We start from the raw sequence: 18,642 nt of genomic DNA on the forward strand, positions 1-18,642 counted from the left end.
CTATCCAGTCACATCAAGTTAATGTGAGCACCAGTCACAGACCTTAATAACTACCTTTTGCAACATGGACCGCTGCGAGATGTGCAGGAAGAGAGTCAATGAAGTTCTGGAAGGTACCGACAGGGGTGTTGAGCCATGCCGGCCGGAGTGGCCGAGCGGTTCTAGGGGCTTCAGTCCGGAACCGCGCGACTGCTACGGTCGCAGGTTCAAATCCTGCCTCGGGCATGGATGTGTGTGATGCCCTTAGGTTAGTTAGGTTTAAGTAGTTCTAAGTTCTAGGGGACTGATGACCTCAGAAGTTAAGCCCCATAGTGCTACGAGCCATTTGAACCATTTTTGTTGAACCATGCCGACTCTAGCGTCGTGGCCAGCTGCTCTAGGTTTCTCTGTTGAGGATCCATGGCGCGAACAGCCCGATCAAAATGATCCCACATATTCTTGATTGGATTTAAATGTGGGGAATCTAACGGCCAGAGGCCACCGGTAAACGCATCCTGGTGCTCTTCGAACCACGCACGTGAACAGCGAGCTGTGTGAAAAGTTGCATTGTCCTGCAGGTAGATGTCATGGTGGAGAGGGAAAACAAATTGCATATAGCGGTGGACATGGTCCCAAAGGATAGATGAATAGTTGTGTTGATCCATTGTGCCTTCCAGAATGACGAGATCACCCTTGGAATGCCAGGAAAATATACTGTTGTTCGTTGTTTCCTTTCAGATGTTCCACGCCGTACACATCAATGGCCATTTGTCCGATGGAGCACCTGAAATAGCTGCCTGTCGCCATTCAGTCCAGTTGATCTATCCGCGTTCAAATTGCTACCTTCGTCTCCGATGAACAGAGGTCAGCATGGGTGCATGAACAAGGCGCCTGGTGCGGTGGTCCTTAAGCGGGAACGTTGCGGAACGGTCGTTCAGAAGGCACTATTGGTAGCCCTTTAATTCGCTGGGCGGTTAGTTGCTCAGTAGTTGCAGGTCTATTTGCCGAACACATTTCCGGAACCGCCGTTCACCCCTTCTCATGTATGGCCCGTGAAGAACCACAGTCGCCTCGGCGCCAATTTTGGATAATGCCGTTTTGCAATACACATTAAACTTTAACCACGGCGGCAAGCGATCAGTTCACAAACTTTGCTGTTTCAGAAATGTTCCCACTCTTAGCTTGAAAGCCAACCGTCATGCCCTTTTGGACGTTATATAAATCGCTCAGTTTCCGCATTACGACAAACACTTGAGTGGTTTTCGCGTTCCATCGAACCTTTTGTATTCCCCAAACCGTTAATGCTGCCACCTGCCATCAGTGAGTAGTTCTTGCACATTGACCTTGTATACAGGCGGTGGTCACATTTATGTGTACAATCCTAATACAAAGATTTCCAACCAAAATTTCAAACTGCAAATGAAAGCCTGGGGCAAAGGTGGACACTGACTGTAAGTTACACGTTACGAATTGCAGATTAAAACTAAATAATTAGAGAAAGATAGGAATTTAAGGTGATCGCACCTTGATAAATTGAAAGAACCCGATGTTGTTGAGGTTCTTAAGCAGAGCAAGAGATAACAATTGACAGAGATACAGGAAAGGAGTAGAAGAGCACTGTTGAGAAATGAAATAGTAAAGGCAGAAAAGGATAAAAGAGGATATTAAAAGATACTTAGTAGAACGCCTTAGATACCACCACAGATATTGATTTTAAACGATGAGAAAATGAAATATAAAAATGTAGCAAGTCAAAAGGGAATAAAGCCGTTTTAAAACGAGGTTGAATGGTAACATACAATAATTAAGTAGGAAACAGACTTCTGGAGAAAATACAAGTAGTTGTAAGAATATAAAAACTTAAAAAATTAAATCAGTAATAATAAATGAATGTAAAGCTGAAGAACGGAAGGAACTTATACGCCGAAGACCCAAAGAAACCGGTACACCTGCCTAAAATGGCTCTGAGCACTATGGGACTCAACTGCTGAGGTCATTAGTCCCCTAGAACTTAGAACTAGTTAAACCTAACTAACCTAAGGACATCACACATATCCATGCCCGAGGCAGGATTCGAACCTGCGACCGTAGCGGTCTCACGGTTACAGACTGCAGCGCCAGAACCGCGCGGCCACTTCGGCCGGAACACCTGCCTAATATCGTGTAGAGCCTGTGGAGAAAATGTCACTAATATCTCATAGTAAAAAAACTTAAGAAATTATTTTCGACCTTTATGGTAAGAAAAAAAGGTGATTCATTTCAGAAATCAAGAACATTGTTAACAACATGAATTATTTTTAAAAACGATTCATTGATAATTCGCATTTAGGAAAGGTCCCCAGATGAAACTATGCCTTGAGATTAGTGCACAAAATGCATGAGTGCAAGCAATGATTTCGAGAAAAAATTTTTCAAACTGCAGAATAATTGTGTATTTGGAAAAACCATTCAAAGCGTACGAAAGATTCCAGAGGGAAGACTAGGAACATAATGGGATGACAGATACGGAGCTGTTGTACTATTAGCGAAAACAAATTTTCAAAAACGTGTTATTTTGGCTGGCAGCTGTGGCCGAGCGGTTCTAGGTGCTTCAGTCTTGGAACCGCGCTGCTGCTACGGTCCCAGGTTCGAATCCTGCCACGGGCATGGATGTGTGTGCTGTCCTTAGGTTAGTGAGGTTTAAGTAGTTCTAAGTCTAGGGGACTAATGACCTCAGATAAGTCCTATAGTGCTTAGAGCCATTTGAACCATTTGTTATTTCTAATGAAAATTGAGTTGGTACTGAACTGAACAGGCTTAACGTAATCTCTGATAAGGATATTGCTGTAGGAATGCCTATTTTGAATACTTCAAAAACCTCTCTTCAAGACTTTCATTCTAGATGCCTGTTAAATATGTTACCAGCATATCATGAAAAATTGTTCTACAAAGATACCAAATGCTTTATCTATCACATTACAACTCCAGATATTTACAAGGAAACCAGGAATGATGTCCATACTAAGGCTGATACTTCAGGTTTCCCTGTAAACAGCAAATATGATATTCCGTTGGTAAATAAAACAGGGACTGAGTTAACGAAAGACGAAATGAATGGTGAACTGATTACACAACTGTCGATCTACCAGCTAAAATGTATGCACTTGAAATCGAGTGTGGACTCATAATGCGCAGAGCAAATTGTGTAGAAGAGTCTTCTGTTAATACGGTAATCATCGGTGACTATAGGCAATCTGGGTTGGAGTCGAAAGTCATAACAACTGTGCTTTATGTAATTCAGTGAAAGCACCGTGTAGTTTCTAGTATTAACAACGCAAACTAGATCTGTCTGCGCAGGATGATAAACGTTTTATACTTCTTGATAAGATGAATACCTTGTCCTGGGGTCCCTACCAACCGAAAAATGATGATGATTGATTTAATTGTAAATACCTGAAAAATGTAAGGAATGGAAAATGTGTGAGGTAATAAACATAAATGATATAAATACCTGACAGCGATGTGTGTGTGTGTGTGTGTGTGTGTGTGTGTGTGTGTGTGTGTGTGTGCGTGTGTGTTTGACAGAGAGAGGGAGAGAAAGAGAGAGAGAGAGAGAGAATACAAATGGAAGATGATGACCATCATTGCTCTACCTAATATCATCCCTGTAAATTGACCACCGGCCGCGGCGGCCGAGCGGTTCTAGGCGCTTCAGCCCGGAACCGTGCGACTGCTACGGTCGCAGGTTTGAATCCTGCCTCGGGCATGGATGTGGCTGGTGTCCTTAGGTTAGTTAGGTTTAAGTAGTTCTAAGTTCTAGGGGACTGATGACCTCAGATGTTAAGTCCCATCGTGCTCAGAGCCATTTGAACCATTTGTAAATTGACCCAATGAGTAGCATTCAGGATACAGTGGTTGCCACTTTCTATACTGACCATTATTGCCCTCACCCAGAACTATCCAAGGCAATGCCAGTCATCAAGTCAGTTGTCCATCATTGCCCTCACCAAATAGTGTAAGTAAGTGAGTGTTTGCATGACTGTGATGACACCAGTTTACACAATTCAGAGGCCAATATCTTTGAACATAGCGCCAGTTTACATAAATATCTTTGAACATGACACTGCTCAAGCGGAATTTACGTAATTCTTTCGGAAATACCTCATATCTTTGAACGTTGTGCCATTTTTACGAAGTTCAATCGAGGCTTGCACATTCAGAATGAGTGCCACTTTCTAATTCTCACTAAAATACTACGCTGTCTTATTCTGGTTGGAAAGGAGAAGGGCGTGAGGAAAGGGAGCGGGTGGGGAGAACGGTGGTAAAGACGGAGAGTGGAAAGGGTAGAAACCGCCATGTGAACTAGTTCTACCGTCTTTTTTAAAAAAAAGAATTTTAAATTGTTTTAATTTCCCACAACAAATTTAAGACTTTTATTCGCTGTTTCATTTTAATGCCTGCTGCTAAACTATGGCTGGCTGTTTCATTTCAGTGGTCGATAAAATACTAGGTTGTGATTGGCTGTTGAAGGAGAGCGGAAGGGAGAGGTGTTGGGAAGGTGACAGGCACGGGAGGGGTATGGCATGTCACGCGAAAATGATGATGTCATAGATAAGCAGGTTAGAGGCTTTGGGGTCTTACTTGATGTTTATGCAATATAGAGGGGCCGAGCAGATGATGCCTCTGCAGGACGTCAGGAACCGCCTGGACGCCGCTCGTGGCGCTAAGAAAACATGATTATTCAGTGAATCATTTATTGTGACATCTTTACAAGTGGTGGTGCACTGTTGGCCGTTGTTGCCTCCTGCCCTGGTCACGGACAGACTCTCGGTGTCGGACGCCTGCATCCTTGGGAGTCCAGTGTGCTAACCACTGCGCCACGTTGCCCGGGGCGGGGAGAAGAAATACACAGTGTGGAAGGGGCAGAGCGCTGCGCCGGTACGCTTGAGCAGGGAAAGTGCTTTCTTGTCTATGTGCTCCCAGGCACTGGACTGTTCGTCTGCTTGATTTCCAGTGGAATAACGGGGGCACATGATGTAGTGGCGAGCGGGAGGCGAGGTGTAATGGCTAGCGCCGCGGTGGGTGGTTGCCAACGTGTCACCTGTTTCCAGGGTCAGAGGTGGCGACAGAGGTTTGTGTGCTGTCTGGTGAAGTTGGCACCTGACCTTTGAGAAATATACATTTCTTCAAAGTTATTGACAGGTATACAATAATTGTAGAGTTCTCTGTACAAAATCTGAAAAATTCTGCTACATTTCACGAACAAATTATGAACGCAATTATGAATAGCTTTAAACGTGGCATCTAACTTTCAAGAAATATGCATTTTTCCAGAGCTCTTGATGCGTTGTAGTTTTAGAGCGCTTTGTACAATATTTGACTATTTCGCGGAAAAATTATGATCACACTTACGAAGTGAAGTTGGCACCCAAATTTCGAGAAATACACATTTTTTCAGAGTTACTGATAAATCTGCTGTAGTTCTAGAGTTCTCTGTACGAAATTTTAATAGTTTTGCATAATTCTGGATAAAATACAGAAAACCCTAATGACATTTTTTTGTGCAGATAATGATGTATGAAATAATTGTGATAATGAGGGACACATTTTCAGAACGTAAAAAACAGGTTCGTAGAACAGATCTGATAGCACCACAAGAGTAGTACCGAAAATGGTCAGTTCAGAGAACTTTGTCATCAGGTAGTAGGACGACCCAGCCCTCAACGGAATAGCCATCTACGCAAGATTACGTAGTGTTTCGTTGTTGAATTTTAGTTACCTCTTTAAAGAGACATTATGGCAGCTGTAGCTGTTGCTGCGGTTTTAATGATCATATTAACGCACATTTAAGTTTCAGTTTTAAGCGTTCTAGAATCTCAAGTACTATGGACATTCTGTGGTAAGAATGCACGGTGATATTTTAATTTATTTACTGGAGGCAGCGGAAACTTATTGTCATGTTTGGGAGACGATCATGACCACGTACCAGCTCAAGAATATTTATTAAATAGGAGTATGTCATGGGTCTCTCTTAAATGAAAATGTGAAGATTTCGATGATGTGTCTTCAAAGCTTATTTGTAAAGAAATATGTACCAGTCAGACAACAAAGAACATGTCAAGTAAGATGACTGTAAGGTATATGTTGCAAGAATGCTACTTTTGTACAACTGCTGACCATAGTTTTGCTCTTTGCTTGTCAAAAGACAACAAAAAGCCTGACAATAGATATTTATTTCAATAACGGGATGAATATATTGGGTACATAGGTTCCATGTATGCAGCGTGACGCTGATCAGTACGTTGGTCTACCAAGAATGAGTGTATTGTCTGAGGTGTATAAGCTGGTGGTGGCTGGTACTAAGGAGATAATATCAGATCAATAGGAATACATGTGACATTAAACTCTGGTTATATTTATAACCTCCATACAATACCATAAAATAACAAAGTTAAAGATACGAATAATACAGTAATAACGGATGACACAAGGAGATTTGCATAATCATTCCTGTTTCCATACCAACAACAGTGGAGAAACTGAAAAGAACAAATAAAACAGAGAACACCTGTAGCCTTCTGATTGAGTCATTAAACTACTGAAAGTGGCAACACCTTTAGAATTGGTCAATTTAAGGACTACAGATAAAAGCTAGTACTGATCACCGTCCATATTTTCTGGGTCCTTCACCTTTCTTTGTCAGGCAGTGTGTTTGTCAGGCTTTGCGTTTTTCCAACCCCAACTGATTTATGGATTGCATGGACTGCAGGAGTTTCACATTTCAAGGAAGTTTTCCTTTTTGTTTTTGTATGTGGGTCTACAAAGAATCTAGAGTGGTTTGTGTAACACTATGAGGTACAATTTTGACACAAAGGAGTTCCAGACAAAGGGATGCTAGAGAATTTCTCGCCAAATGAGGTCTTGCACAATGCTGTGGTCGTACGTCAGACTCTAAACTAACCTGAAGTGAAGGTACAATTATGCGAAATTTTATCACAGTTATGTGATTGACTTGAAGACTGTTATACTAATAGTAGCGAAAGTAACATCAAGTGAGTCGCAAATTGGCTACTTCTCTCAGCATACGTAAATAATTTATTACAGATTTTAGCACCACTCTCGTCTGACGTTGCTCTTGGCAACAAGAATATGTCGTGGCTTGCTCTTGTCTACAGGAATGTATTGTCGGTTGATGAAGGAGAAACGATTTAGGCAATATTTCAAAATTTCATACTAAGTTGAGAAGGCGACTGACTGTTGTTTGGATGTAATTTTCTTATGCGTCAAAATAAAAAAAAAGTAAATCACAAAAGATTAACGTATTCATTTGCTCACGGCTGCTGTCTTAATATGTAACAAGAATTTATTTTTGCGTAAACAGTACGTGTGGAATTCTACACATTAGTTTGCCATACGACGTCCAAAAACGAAAAGTCGCGAGGTACGAAATATGTATAGTTCCCCGTAGCTAGCGAGAGCTACGTGGAGGGGACTGGGCGGGTTTTTAGTTTGGATGGTCTCGGGGAAGTGCAGAAAGGGCTCCAGTTTCAAAGGATGAAGGACGAACACAGGAACAGGGTAGACTTAGGAACAATCTACAATGTAGTTGTAAAATGTCGTCGCTGTGCTGGAAAAGAACAACACGAGGAGCATCATGACATATACACGTATTAGTGACCACAACGCTGTTATAGCTAAACTGAATACCGTAACATCCAAAACCACCAAAAATATGCACAGAATACATCTATTTAAAAACAGCAGATAAAAATTCGCTTGACTCCTTCCTAAGAGACATTCCTTCCAATCTGACTATGTAAGCATAAATCAGGTGTAGCTTAGATTCAAAGAAATAGTGTCGACGTTAGTTGACAGATACATACAAAATATATTAAGAGGTGGTACTGATCCCCATGGTGCACAAAATAGGTCAGAACATTATTGTATATGCAAGGAAAAAAGCACGCCAAATTTCAAAGAACGTGAGATCCCCAAGATTGGCGAAGTTTTACAGAAGCTCAAAATTTACTGCGAACTTCAATGCGAAATGCGTTTAACAGTTTCCACAAAGAAACTCTATCTCGAAGTGTGGCACAAAATCCAAAGATGTTGTGGTCGATGTAAAGTAATTAATACCTTCACTGCACTAGTACAATGATGATGTTATTGATGACAGCGCCATAAAAGCGAAGCACAAAAGACGACAAAGTAAATACTCCAGAATTCGAATCAAGAAAAATAGTCAATATGAGTGACTTAGAAGTCGATACCCTCGGTGTGGCAAAGCAGCTTAAAAAACGTACGAAAGGCAAGGCTTCTAGCCAAGATTGTACATCAGTCAGTTTCGTTTCAGTGTATGCTGATACAACAGCTGCGTACTAAACTATCATATACAACTGCTTGCTCGTAGACAGATCCTTACCCAGAGACTGGTAGGTTGCAGAAGTCACACAGATCCCAAGAAAGGAAACAGGAGTAATCCTATGAATTACAGACCCATATTATTAACGTTCATTTGCAGTAGAACTTTGGAACGTGTACTGTGCTCCAACATTATGAATCACTTAGAAGAAAACGATTTATTGACAAATGGTCAACACAGATTCAGGAAATATCGTTCTTGTGGAACTCAATAAGTTCTTTATTCTCACAAAGTAATGAGTGCTATCAACAGGGGACGTCAAATTGATTCCATATCTCTAGACTGGCAGAAGACTTTTGACACCGTTTCTCACAAGCGACTTCTAATTAAATGGAGTATCATCTCAGTTGTGTAACTGGATTCGTAATTTCCTGTCAGAAAGGTCACACATCGTAATTATTGACGAAAAGTCATCTACAAACGATTTACGACACAATCTGAGCAGCCCTCCTAGACTGTTTGCAGATGATGCTGACATTTAGCGTCATGTTAAGTCACCAAGTGATCCAAACGAATTACAAAATGATTTAGACAAGATATCTGTATTGTGTAAAAAGTGACTAAAAAAATCTGATAAATTTCAATTACACGATAAATCACACAAATCTAAAGGCTGTATACTCAACTAAACACTTAGGGATTAGAATTACGAATAACTTAAATTGGAACGATTACATAGATTATGTTGTGGGGAAGGCTAACCAAAGACTGTGATCTTTTGGCAGAACATTTAGAAAAGTTTAGCAGGTCTGTTAAGGAGACTGCTTACTTTACTCTTATCCGTACTCTTCTGGATTATTGCTACGTGATAGGGGATCCGCTTCAGCTGGGATTGACGGAGGATATCGGGCAGCTAGTTTTGTATTATCGGGAAATAGAGGAGAATGTGCCACTGATACGATACGCGAATTTGGGTGGCGGTCATTGAAACAAAGACGTTTTTCGCTACAGCAGGATCTTCTCTGAAATTTCGCAGAGTGAAAATATTTTGTTGTCTCCCACATACATAAGGAGAAATGATTATCATAACAAAATAAGAGAATTCAGAGCTCGCACGGAAATATTTAAATGTTCGTTTTTTCTCCCGTGCTATAAGAAAATGGAACGGAAGAAGAGTAGCTTAAAGGTTGTTCGATGCACCTTCTGCTAAGCATTTAACTGCGAATTGCAGAGTAGTCATAAGATGTAGATGTAGATGCAGATGCAGATATTAGTACAGACATATTGCTTACACATTGACGAGGATATTGTTGATGTAGAGATTGCTGCTGTGACTTTAATCACTCTAACCTTGTGGCTGTTTTTATGTCTGTGTCAAACAGCATTTTCACTTAGCGTTCTGAATGACAATTCTCTTTAAATGGAACAAAATGCTAGATAATGTGCAGGGAAAAGGTAAACAACCGATCGTATTCAATTATGTGATTGATGTAAACATTTTGGACCTGTCGAATCTTTTAAATATCTAGTGGTGACAGTAAGCACCGATACTAAACGAGACGAACGCATTAAATCGGTAGTAGAGAAGGTGAGTGGAAGATTTTGATTTGTTGGCAGGAGTCTGGAAAAATTATGGTGCACCTACTGAAGAGACCGCATGTAAGATCCCAATGCGACCTATTCCAGGAGTTTCTTCCATTCCATATGAAGTAGATTTGAGAGGAGATGTTTAGCGAATACAGAGATATCTGTTAACAGGTCAGGGTGGTGACACGAAAGTGTTAGGAAAATGTTCAAGGAACTTGAAGAGGAGTGTATGGGAAAAATTTAAACTTGAGTCAATTAGACAAACGCAACTTGAGGAAACCTGAGCAATATTTCTGCAGCCTTCATCTATATTTCCCACAGACAACATGAGAATTAAAGAATATGGTGTTATCGCGGAGTACACACAGTCATTTCTCAGTCACTTCAAATACGAATGGAACAGGACAGAAAATGGCTAATAATGATACGAATCAATTTACTTGCGGAGAATGGTTGTAGATGTTGATATACTGGAACCGCAAGACTGCTACGGTCGCAGGTTCGAATTCTGCCTCAGGCATGGATGTTTGTGATGTCCTTAGGTTAGTTAGGTTTAACTAGTTCTAAGTTCTAGGGGACTAATGACCTCAGAAGTTGAGTCCCATAGTGCTCTGAGCCATTTGAACCAGTTTTTTTTTGTTGATGTAGATGCGCCGGTTGCTGTTCAGACTGCCCTCAGTATGACGGCGTTGAGGTAGCATGTCGAGACTATGGGACGTGACTTTGTTTTTCTGCTCAGTAACGCTGTTTGGTAGTTTACTGACACCACATTAGAGTCTAATAAGTATGCAGCCATCACTTGTGGACTGCTTGAAGTGAGACCCGTTCTGAAACATTTCTTTTTGCCAGTTAGCTTCAATTGTTTGCACACTGGACTCGCATTCGGGAGAACGACGGTTCAAACCCGCGTCTGGGCATCCAGATTTAGTTTTTCCGTGGTTTCCCTAAATCGCTTCAGGCATATGCCAGGACGTTTCCTTTGAAAGGGCAAGCCTATTTCCTTCCCCATCCTTCCCCGATCCGATCTTGTGGTCCGTCTCTAAAGACTTTTTTTTTTTTTTTTGACGTGACGTGAAACGCTAATCCCCTCCTCCACTTAGAGTTCCAGTGACTGCGTTCGTGCACTCATTATAGCCTGAAAGAATAGTGGTTTATGGACCGTTGAAGCCAAGGGAAAAGCTCGCATGTCAGCATCATTCCAACCACTGATACATTTTCCATACCCGTTGCAATGTTGCAACCCGCCAGAAGGTGTAAGGCCTTTTATGGCCAGCGTAAAAGATGGAATTCATCTCACGTAGTGATCATAGCGTGTGCTCAATACCAGCTGAACGCTGAAGACGATACATTTCTAACCACTGGTTCCATACACGCATTATTGTAGTAGGACTAAGACCTAAACTAGTCAAAATGAAATGGAATCCCAGAAACAGATCAGTCGACATTGTTCAAATATACTAGTGAGTTGACAGTAAGCCCTTTGCGAGGCATACTGGCACTCGTTTCCAGGTTTCTGCTTACTTTGAAGTACCTGAATCACGAAGTGCATTCAAGTTCTAAGGCCTCCGATTTTTTTTCTCCGGACTGGAAAGAGATAGAAACATGTGCATTGTTTTAAAATGAGGCCGCGTTCATTGTCAATACGTCCCAGAGATGGCAGCACCATACGGCAGATGGAATTTTACCACCAGCGGCGAGAATGAGAACTGTTTTAAATACTTAAAATGGCGACGTTTTCCTTATTTGAACAGCATGCAATCATTCGTTTTCTGAATTTGCGTGGTGTGAAACCAATTGAAATTCATCGATAGTTGAAGGAGACATGTGGTGATGGAGTTATGGATGTGTCGACAGTGTCTTCGTGGGTGCTACAGTTTAATGAAGGCAGAACATTGTGTGACAACAAACCGAAACAACCTCGGGCTCGCACAAGCCGGTCTGACGACATGATCGAGAAAGTGGAGAGAATTGTTTTGGGGGATCGCTGAATGACTGTTGAACAGATTGCCTACAGAGTTGGCATTTCTGTGGGTTCTGTGCACACAATCCTACATGACGACCTGAAAATGCGAAAAGTGTCATCCAGGTGGGTGCCACGAATGCTGACGGGCGACGACATGGCTGCCCGTGTGGCATGTTGACGCGCAACGACAGCATGAATGGGACTTTCTTTTCGTCGGTTGTGACAATGGATGAGACGTGGATGCCATTTTCAATCCAGAAACAAAGCGCCAGTCAGCTCAATGGAAGCACACAGATTCACTGCCACCAAAAAAATTTCGGGTAACCGCCAGTGCTGAAAAAATGGTGGTGTCCATATTCTGGGACAGCGAGGGCGTAATCCTTACCCATTGCGTTCCAAAGGGCACTACGGTAACAGGTGCATCCTACGAAAATGTTTTGAAGAACAAATTCCTTCCTGCACTGCAACAAAAACGTCCGGGAAGGGCTGCGCGTGTGCTGTTTCACCAAGACAACGCACCCGCAGATCGAGCTAACGTTACGCAACAGTTTCTTCGTGATAACAACTTTGAAGTGATTCCTCATGCTCCCTACTCACCTGACCTGGCTGCTAGTGACTTTAGTCTTTTTCCAACAATGAAAGACACTATCCGTGGCCGCACAATCACCAGCCGTGCTGCTATTGCCTCAGCGATTTTCCAGTGGTCAAAACAGACTCCTAAAGAAGTCTTCGCCGCTGCCATGGAATCATGGCGTCAGTGTTGTGAAAAATGTGTACGTCTGCAGGGCGATTACGTCGAGAAGTAACGCCAGTTTCATCGATTTCGGGTGAGTAGTTAATTAGAAAAAAAAAATCGGAGGCCTTAGAACTTGAATGCACCTCGTATATGTGCGTAGCGCATCTCTATTTCATTCATCACAAAAGGGGAGTTGCTAGGACTTCAACAAAGCCATTTATCTGCAATCTCAATCATTTATAGACTTACAAATTCAAATTCATTCAGGTCACTCTTCCCAGATATCCGAATTTTCTGAAACATTGGTGTAAATGAAGCACACCGTGAGTTAGAACCTGCCTGGAATCTTGTGTTGAGCGCAATGGGCGTGGATTGGTCCGCTTTGTACCCAAACAGAGAAGAACAAACATTACAGTTCTAGGTCCCAAGGATTGTGTAGTCACTTCTAGAGCAGTACACTTTTATTTACTTGGTCAAGGATCGGAAAGGGAAGTTGCCGTGGTGTCAACTGAGGAACGATGCCGGAATTCACATGAAGTATTTCGGAGAATAATTAGAAACCCTAAATGAAAGAGGCCACCGATTGACTTGAAACCTGATTTTCCTTAACACGAGGTAAGAGTCTTAATAACTGCACTATTTTGCTGAAGCCATATACTTGGTGACAATTATTGAACTACATGAAAAAAGTGTAAATTAGTTAAAAAATACGGCGTCCACACACTTTATTCAACATGTAAACGACACTAAGATGTTTGAATATAGGTTATGACATGTTTGATATGCCTGCCATCCTTGGCGATGGTGTGGGGCCGGCCGTAGTGGCCGTGCGGTTCTAGGCGCTACAGCCTGGAGCCGAGCGGCCGCTACGGTCGCAGGTTCGAATCCTGCCTCGGGCATGGATGTGTGTCATGTCCTTAGGTTAGTTACGTTTAATTCGTTCTAAGTTCTAGGCGACTGATGACCTCAGAAGTTAAGTCGCATAGTGCTCAGAGCCATTTGAACCATTTGATGATGTGGGGCAGACGAATGGTGAAATTCTGCATGACTCGCTGAAGCGTCGGAACATCGATGCTGTCGATAACCTCCTGAATGGCTGTCTTCAGCTCAGCAATGCTTTTGAGGCTATCGCTGTACACTTGACATAATCCAACAAAAAGGAGTGCCATGTGTTCAAATCCGGAGAATATGGCGGCCAATAGAGGCCCATGCCAGTGGGTCCCACAGAACTAGAACGCGTTCCCCAAAGTGCTTCCCGAGGACATCATCCTCCTGCGTCGATGGGGTCGAGCCCCGTCTTGCGTGAACAACATCCTGTCGAAAACAAGGTAACTTTGGATAATGGGGATGAAATCATCTTCCAAAACCTTCACGTAGCTTTTGGTAGCCACCGTGCCGTCAAGAAGTATCTCATCGATTATTCCGTGAGTGGACATTGCTGACCACACAGTCACCCGTTGAGGGTGAAGAGATTTCTCGATCGCGAAATGCGGATTCTCAGTCCTCCAGGTGCACCAATTTTGCTTATTGACGAACCCATCCAAATGAATGTGGGCTTCGTCGTTAAAACAAACCATACAGCGCATACTACTTCCCATTATACCCTGCGTCCAACCGTGCAGTTTGAGCGCCCTAACGCAAACCGTTCAGAAGTTATGTCGATTTCATGACATATAGTTCAATAATTATCACCCTGCATAATATAGCCGCCCCACCGAAGCTCCATCACAACAAAGTCCTTGTTTTTTTTCAAATCGAGGTCGCAGCAACGCAGCTCTAAGTTGCCAAAGGTTCAAAATTAATCTCTTACAAATACACGTATGAAGGTCTCCCTTGTGGCAACATTTTAAGTTATATCACATGTGGACTGCAACTGATTAGGTTCCACGGCGGTATGGAAGCTGCGTTATTGCCAAATCTACTGAGAAATTTTAGAATTTATTACACAAATATCAACAGGCGTCGCACCATCTCTGTAATTGTAAGACAAAAGAAAATTTTAATTTTTTGCGAGTTACGCATCGTTTTTTCATTTGTGTTCATCATTTTCCTACGTATTTTATTGGAGAGTATGAGAAATAATGGCTATTTCGTTAGCCATTTTATTACAAGTGATGAATATTGCAATTGCTGATTAGACCAGGAAACGACTGAAAGGTACTCCCTGTGGAGCACTCTGATCTCTACAAAACGATCAAAAAGGTGGTTCTTATGTATGACAGCGATGCTAGTAAGTGTTTCTTCTCTCACACCTAAGTCGCCTGGATAACTTTGACAATGCAGCCCCCTACACACAAAAGCAAAAAACTCTGAAAGTCTCACATTGTGCACTGATAAACTGAAAGGTTTTTGACGGATAACAGTCTACTGCGAGCGCTTGCAAGAGCCCATTCTTAGGAGACTTGCTGAGGCATGCAGGTCTCGTTGTAGCTGATAGTTTTCAGGACTGGACTACAGCGCATTGTGTAACGCTCACCCAGCGCAAAGGTTGTCAGCGAGCCGGGAAGGCTGAATCATCACAAATGGGGGAAATCACTACTCCACCTGACACAGCAACAGGAAGTGTGTCCTGAACGCGACACATAAAGGGTTTAGAAGTCAGGATACGCGAGATATGTACTGCCTAGACTGTTTTACAGTTAGCTTATCTCTAGATAGCAAAGTTGCTGCTTCTACTTAATCGTTGGTCCTGTATAGTATGACGCATTACCCTTCACGTAACTTTGAGGAGGCATCAGTGTCCAGGGGCGAAAAGATGTAGCGTAATATCCAATTTAACGTCCAAGTTTTGAAATGACTCGGCAAGGAGACAGTAGTTCTTTTGTCATTATTTTTTTTCATAATTTCATATAATATTTCATGTTTATTTTCAAAATGTCAGAGGTAAACATCAAAACATGAAAATTAGAGCTCATCATGAACTCCAAAGTGTTTCTCTCTCGATCTTCACTACAGTGACTTGGAAAACGGTGTGTGTTCAAATGTGTGTGAAATCTTCTGGGACTTAACTGCTAAAATCATCAGTCCCTAAGCTTACACACTACTTAACCTAAATTATCCTAAGGACAAACACACACAGCTATGCCCGAAGGAGGACTCGAACCTCCGCCGGGACCAGCTGCACAGTCCATGACTGCAGTGCCCGAGACCGCTCGTCTAATCCCGACCGACGAAAACGGTGTATACAACCCAGAAACAACTCTGTGCTCTACTGAACTGAAAAACTATCTAACGCTGTCCGACGAGATTGAAACAAAACAAACATAGCATAAGACAAGTATTTTGTCCCGGAACATTCCAGACACACCATATGTCAAAACAACATTAAGATAAACTTCCATTCTCTTAAGATTATTTCTCAGTTTTAGTATAGTAATGTTTCCTGAAGATAAGTATTGGTGTGGAGAGTTTTAATGATAATATATGATAAAAAAAGCTACAAATTTTGCAAATGTAAAAATTACATATTTCCTCTTATGTTGCAGTATCAATCATTCAACGATGCGAAAATAAATAAAAATATAAAACGGAACATATATTTTACTTGCATTTAAAACTAAAATAGGTAAAGATAGCAAAATTGATGTATATTTGTTTTTATTTAATAATTTGTCAACTAATTTCCATGATGTAAGATCGATATATGGGAATATACCGACATATAAACGTAACATTATATCTACGGAAAAGTTACACCATACGACTAGAAATTTTTGTGTACACAGACAGTTATGGGCTCCATAATTTACTAATTTACTAATGAAAACCAGTTTTCATCTGGCAGAATCTACGTGGTACCGTATAGGACGTTAATTGAACAAAAAGTTCGAAAGGACTAGATTCGTCATAACAGAAGATCTTAATTCCCAACAGAGTAATAAGGGCGCAACAGTCTTGAGTTTTGCAGAATCTATAAACATACAGTTCCGAGTTTTTAGTTGTGAAACTAGAATTACTGAAAACTTACACACACACACACACACACACACACACACACACACAGAAAATAGCTGCTACTTGCTTGCTAGACCGTAGTCTATGTAAGTTCCATTAAAATTACGAACATCTGCCTGTTAAATGTGAGTGATGGCATACTAGCATTCGAAACGAGAACTCTTGCTGCCACTACCACTGCTACTCCCTATCTTACTGCTGCTATAGCCAAATCTCTTCATAATGTTGCTGAGGATGCTAGCAGCACACGGGAATTCTGTAAGCCGACTGAAGTGAATTATTGGCTGCTGGCCAGACTTACATGCTCTCTGCCGCGGAAGCGATGGTGGGGTTGGGTTTTGGCAAATGGTGTTGCATTTTCCACTGCGCGTAGACTCGTTGCATATGCCTCTTCTGGGCGTGAAGTGCTAGGGAAATGTTGTGAACCTCTGTGCACATTCGTCATAGAAGGTAATGTGGGGGATTGCTTTAAATCATTTACTTACAACCCAATTTTATAGTACTCTTACATTATCTAATGGACACACAAAACAATCCGTCTTGTTTTTATTCCTCTTCAACGTAAGGTTGTGCAGTGGAGGAAGCTCATATGTCTCTAATTTCTAAAAGCGCCATTCTTGTGAATATCATGTATCCATAACGATTTGTCAGTACCTTCCCCACAAACAAATGAAGCAATGGTTGTCATTTCACCATATCGTAAAAATCATTCTGTCGTCGATGAAGTTCAATCCATGAAAATATCTACTAACTCACAGCGCACTTTTATGCATTTTTAGGCATTTTGTGCTCCTGGAAGTTTTTTCTCAAAGCGAAGATTGTAGAGAATGGAATAGTAACTTACCCATACTTATGAAGACAATAAATGCAGTGTCTTTAAATATGAAAGTCCATAACCATCAAGGAAACCTAGCACATCGATTGTAACGTTAAAGTTTGAGGTGCCTTAATGAAGTGGTTTAGTTGTTAAGCTATGGTTATAAATTTGTACAAGTCACTGCACAGTTACAGTAAGTGGACTGTATTTGATGCTGTAGAATTAATATGATGACGTAGTAGTAATATGTATGATGCAGTGTTTGCTGGGAAGTTCTGAGAGGTTTCTAATACTATAGAGAACTCAGTCAACCTGCATTTTATATTTTTATTCTGTTTTGATCAGTCTATAATGACAGTTGGAGCTAACTTCTTAAATCACTTTGGAGTTAACAGAGACCACTGATTCTCTTTAGTCTCATAATATGTTGGACGAAGCGCTGCATACATAACGAAAAACCACCTGTATGCTTTATATTGTTTCGGAGAATGGTTCTTTGTGTGGATGTGAAATAATTTTGAAGTTTTCCCTGGCCAACTAAGTTGCCAGAGCTGAAACCAAAGCAGGCTAGTATGCAATAGCTAGGTTGTAAGCAGGAACAGCCAGTATTGCATGGAGCACGAGCAAATCACCGAGTTAAGTGCCATCCCACCCATGCAGTATGACCAAAGCTCCCATAAATCAGAATGACACCTCGGGGAATGGAACAAAAAGTAAATTTGTTGACCATGATCAGTAAAGTAACAACACATACAGAATTGTACACAAAAGTAATTTTACAGCACACAGACACTGATGAAACAACCAAAGTCAAAGCCTGAAGAGAAGAGTCGGAACACACTGATATGGAGTAGAACGCTGACGGACCCAAGAAACTAGGCTCCGTTCACTCTTGATTGTCACATGATAAAGACATTGGTGTAGAACGAATGGTACAATGACACTGACATCGAAAGCCCAGTTCTCAGTTTGCGGCAAACCATTGCCGAGACTCGATCTATAACTTTCCAGGATCTCAAATTAAACACCTTCTAGCCGTTTAGTATCCAGCCTTGTTTTATTTGGCAAACCAGTTTCATTGTTTTACTACGCCAAATAAAATAAGGTTGGAGACTAAACGGCTGGAGATGTTCAATTTGACATCCTGTATCTAACAGCCAAGTCCCGCAACCATCTCTAATAAGATGGACATACCAAGACTACAACGCTCCATCCACAGACCGCCAAATAATTTCAGTCTAAGACGCAACAGCCAGCCCAGGGAA

Source organism: Schistocerca serialis, chromosome 3, assembly GCF_023864345.2.
Source record: "Schistocerca serialis cubense isolate TAMUIC-IGC-003099 chromosome 3, iqSchSeri2.2, whole genome shotgun sequence".
Taxonomy (NCBI): Eukaryota; Metazoa; Arthropoda; class Insecta; order Orthoptera; family Acrididae; genus Schistocerca; species Schistocerca serialis.